General features: G+C 50.9%; 1 long non-coding RNA gene across 1 annotated transcript; it reads right to left on the bottom strand.

Moving 5' to 3' along the window:
* Nucleotides 1-211: 211 nt before the first annotated feature.
* On the bottom strand, nucleotides 212-4528 carry LOC132232726 (uncharacterized). The gene is made up of 2 exons (XR_009452471.1): nucleotides 3800-4528; nucleotides 212-590 (listed from the first exon to the last, which is right to left on the bottom strand). It is a non-coding gene; the product is annotated as an uncharacterized LOC132232726 (long non-coding RNA).
* Nucleotides 4529-4821: the final 293 nt, after the last annotated feature.

Below are 4821 nucleotides of genomic sequence, written 5' to 3'. Positions count from 1 at the left end.
ACTCCAGTTGAATAACGATGGACAGAACCTGTTGCCTCCTAAGGAGGACAGCTGCCATTAACTTCGGGGCTGGGTCCAAGTGGAATTGCACAGCTGAGAGGAGAGGACCGAGTTAATAAGTGTCGACAAAAGGATGGCAGGATTTGGTTGTTTTGTCTTCTACGTGCTACGTTTTTAAAGTTGAGGCTTAAAAACTAAGCCCTCTCTGCACTCAAGGAAAAGGAAACCAGTTTTATTGGAAATGGGCTCAGAGTTTAATGTTCTTATTCCACTTATTCTTTCAGTGGAATAAGAAGAGCTTGAGGGGAGCAGCAGAGGGTCTTGGAGAAGTTGATGACAGGAGATGGAGAGGTCCCCTGGCCTGCGATGGGAGAGAGGAAGGCCTGGTCCATGTGTGGCCCTGCTCCATGGAAGCAGCCAGTCCTGGGAGCAGGCGGCTACCTGCTGTCCCGGGGAATGTGGGATCCTACGAACTAGGAGTTTCTTCCAGCCCAGAGATTCCAGTGCCCCACGTGGTACAGGGCAGGAGGCATCGACTTTAAGGAGCCACGGTGGGCGTGATAGTGATGCCCACAGCAACCAAGATGAACCTGTGGTTCACGAACAATGAAAATACATCCTGCATATCAGATATTTACATTACGATTCATAACACTAGCAAAATGACAGTTATGAAGTAGCAACGAAAATAATATTATGGTTGAGGGTCACCACAACATGAGGAACTGTATTAAAAGGGTTGCGGCATTAGGAAGGTTGAGAGCCACTGGATTAGGCTTTCCCCGGCACTGACACCAAGTGTGAAAGCAAACACACACGCACACGCACACGCACACACACACACACACGCACACACACACACACGCACACACATGCACACGCACACATGCACAGAAGCCGTGGGTATCCAGGCAACACCTGGATCCCGGTATGCCCTTGAGGAAGAAAGTCCAACAGTGACTGAAAGAGGGTTTCTGTTTAAGTCACAAGTAGTTTTAGAGAAATACTTGTTTCAATTATTTGAATGTTGTTTGAACTCAAAGCAACTTAACTAGCCCCACATGTTTCTGTCTGGTGGCTACAGTCCTTTCTTCAGCTTCCTCGCCCATTCCTCACCCCGTTTACCTCCAGACTTGGAAGTAAATCCTTCTAATATTTACTGACCTTTAAGATAGTCTGTCTGTTACTGCAATTACCTAAGAGCTAGATGTGTGTCCAAAATTGAATAAAAGGCTGGCAAGGCCTGGGCACCAGTGGAAGGCCTTCCCCTTGAGTTGGGCTTGCCCGCCTGGCCCCAATATTTCCAAATTATTATTTCTTGTCTCGTCTCTTTCATTTGCGTGCGGCCCCTCTTCCAGATCCTGAACCCTGCACCACGCGGGACGTGGGGGAACATTCACAGGTCCGGTCTAGGTTCTGTCAGTAGCTGCATCACCCTGGACAAGCGACTGTACTTAACTTTTCTGCACCTGTTTCTTCATCAGTAAAATGATGTGTTTCACCGTAGGAGTTGTTAGAAGAGTGAAATGGAATAGAGTGGTTTCCAAACGAGGTCCTGGAGAACCTCAAATCAATCTAGTGTTTTCCAAACCTCATGCACATTCCTTAGGCATATATAACCACTCTATTATTTACTTAATCTCCTTCCTTAAAAATATCAACTCACGACCTGGCCTGGTAGCTCGGTTGGTTAGAGCATCGTGCTGAAACGCCAAGGTTGTGGGTTTGATCCTTGTCAGGGCACATACAAGAAGCAACCAATGAGCGCATAAATACGTGTAGCAAATCAATGTTTCTCTCTCCCTTTCTCTATCTAAAAATCAATAAATAAAAAATTTTAAATAAAAACTTTTTATGGAAATGAACTTATTCAAAAAGGAAACAATGTCACTACCATATGTTGGAAATACTTATTGCTTACCCTAGAGCAGTGATGGCGAACTTTTTGGCGTGTCAGCATTTTGAAAAACCCTAACTTAACTCTGGTGCCGTGTCACATATAGAAATTTTTTGATATTTGCAACCATAGTAAAACAAAGACTTATATTTTTGATATTTATTTTATATATTTAAATGCCATTTAACAAAGAAAAATCAACCAAAAGAATGAGTTCGCAGGTCACCTCTGACACGCGTGTCATAGGTTCGCCATCACTGCCCTAGAGTAGTAAAAATAAATACAACAAAATCAAAACAATGCTACTCAATTCTAGCTGGCTATGGTTATAAGCCAAAGCTCGGAGCTCAAAGCCTGGACTTCGTTTTAAAAAAATGATCTCAGTCACAAAAGGCCACCTATGGCCTTATTCTATAGACAGAAGTAGATGAGTGACAGTCCAGGGTGGGGTGGGAAGTTGGATGGGAGTTACTGCTAGTGAGCACGGTTTCTTTTGAGGGTGTTGAAATGTTCTAAACTGAGTGGTGGTAGTTGCACAATTCTGTGCATGTACTAGAACCACTGAATTGTACACTTTAATGGGTGAACTGTACAGTGAGTTACATCTCCGTGAAGCTGTTACAAAAAAGATGTTAAATCTGTTTCTTGCTCCTTGAGTAAATGAAGGGGTGTAAAGATCCCTGAGCCAGGACCGCCAGGGCTGCGACACCCCTCCCCATCATCTCCTTGTGGTAAAATTTGCCCCTTTGTGAAAGGGTTTAGCTGTAATCACTCAATGTTAGCTAATATTCCCCCAAGCAGCTCTGTCGGTCAGGTCAAACTTGGGTTTGTATTCCTCCCTGCCCAGCAACGGACCAGCATCATGACTGGAGAAAATCGGCCCGGCCCGTTTCTGTTACCTGTAAAGTGTGACAGCACCTGCCCCGGAGGGTGTAATAAAGGTGGGGGGAGATGTGTAGGTCCTGCTCCTGGCACACAGCTCTCAGCAGCGGTGAGGCAGGATGGGAAGAACCTAGGAAAATTCCTTGGCAAGTGGGATGGGAAAACTGAGGCAGGATCATTCAATAAGGCCAACAATTTGACCAATTTATAGCCAGCTAGTAAACTGCAAGGTGTAACCTTCCCTACCCAAGGACAGGTGAGGGCAAATGGTTTATACCGCCCCTCCCCCCCCACCCCCCATCCCTCGTCAGCAGACAGAATAAATGGCTTAAGTCAGCCTGGTCAGGGAGACAGGTAACAGAGACCCAATCAGTGCCATCTGTGCCAGCCAAACCCAAGGATGGATGAAGTCAAGGAAACAAATAACAAAAACCCGACAGACCCAAGACAAAAGCAAAGCCATGGAGCTAACCAAGTAATCAACATATTGCAGGACACACCTGGAAAACGAATGACTGTCCTGCTGTAACCCTCCCCTAAGACCGCACCCATGATTCCTGCACGAGAGAGTTAAAAACCCTCAGGACAGAGGGCTCTCGGTGGAGCATGGCCGTTACTTTGCGCAGGCATGAGCTTTTTACTTTCTTTCTCCTAAAATTAAAAAAAAAATGTTTTTTTGTTTTGTTAATTCTGAGGATATTTTTTTCCATTGCATTTTGGAGAGTGGAAGGGAGGGAGGTTGGGAGCGGGAAGAGAAGAGAGAAACATCGATGTGAGAGAGACACAGTGATTGGTCGCCTCTCACACCGGTCAGCTGGGGCCAGGGGTGACCCTGCAGCCCAGGAAGGTGCCCTAGCGCGGGAGCCGGACCCAGGACCCTAGCTGTGCAGCCCGAAGCTCCAACACGGAGCCAGGGCTCTCCTACAATCCTGTGTCCTCTCGACACTCGCAACCAGCGGCCGCTGGTCCTGGGCCCCCACCGGACCCCGTCCCCAAGGCCCCCTATGCTCGGACGCTCACCGGGCTGGCAGCAGCCCCGTTGGCTCCTTCCTTCCCACGGCGTTTCCAGAGCCAAAGCGGCCCTGCCCGTCCCTCCTGCTGCTCCTTCTCCCCTAAGCCCGTCCCTGTTGCACTGCCCCCAGCTGCAATGAACGGACTCAGAGTCACCAGGACTCACGCGGTGAAATATCCCTGCAGGAAATCAAGAACCCACGCGCTACCAGCCCGACCCGCTCTCCGGGTCCTTCCCCGGGACAGCGGCGCTCAGACACCCCGATCCAGCAGAAGCGGCGCTAGCGCTCCAGGCCAGTGCAGCGGACCGTGCCTCCGCCCGACCGGATACCCTAGCGGGAAAGCAGGCCTTTGCACGCCAAGGTCATCGTTCCGGGGCTCAGCCTCCTCGGCTGTATAGTGGGGACGCTGCGGAGTCCACGGGGCAAGGACAAGCACCCGCTGTCCCCGATCCTCACGCCGGGAAACCAAGGTCCAGAGGGGCTCACATGCTGCCGGGACACGTTGGCAGGGGCCCAGCCCAGGGGACCCGCTCACAGGCTGCCCGGCCAGGCTGCCCGGGGAGCCGATAGGTGCCGGCTGCGCGCCCGGCCCTCCGCGGCGGGCGTCGCTTCCGTCGGCGGCTGGAGGCCGGAAGTCCGCCCGCGGCCTCTCTAGGACGCCGGCGCGCACTCGGTGCCTTCACCCGCCCGGCGCGCCCTCCTGTGTCCGCCCCGAGCTTCACCGAGGCCGCGAGGGAGGCGGCGCCCGTCCTACAGCCCCGGCCGCGCTGACAGCCGCCGGACCAGCGCGGGCGCCCCGTTGGGGCAGTTTTCATGGATCCCACCCGTCTCACAACATCTTAAAAGATGTACATTAAATCCTCAGCTGGGGTTGGCACACACTGCAGGCGGTTCTACTTTCTTTCCTTCGGCACTGCACTTCCTAAATTTCCTAGCGGTGAGTCTAAAAGTGAAAGGTTGGAAATAATTCACTTTCCAACCATTTGGTTCACACAGCGTCTCAGATGCCGGCCGTTCCTGACAAGGTTG

The sequence above is a fragment of the Myotis daubentonii genome, chromosome 4 (assembly GCF_963259705.1).
Source record: "Myotis daubentonii chromosome 4, mMyoDau2.1, whole genome shotgun sequence".
In the NCBI taxonomy this organism is placed as follows: domain Eukaryota; kingdom Metazoa; phylum Chordata; class Mammalia; order Chiroptera; family Vespertilionidae; genus Myotis; species Myotis daubentonii.
This window is presented reverse-complemented; position numbering and strand designations above follow the sequence as displayed.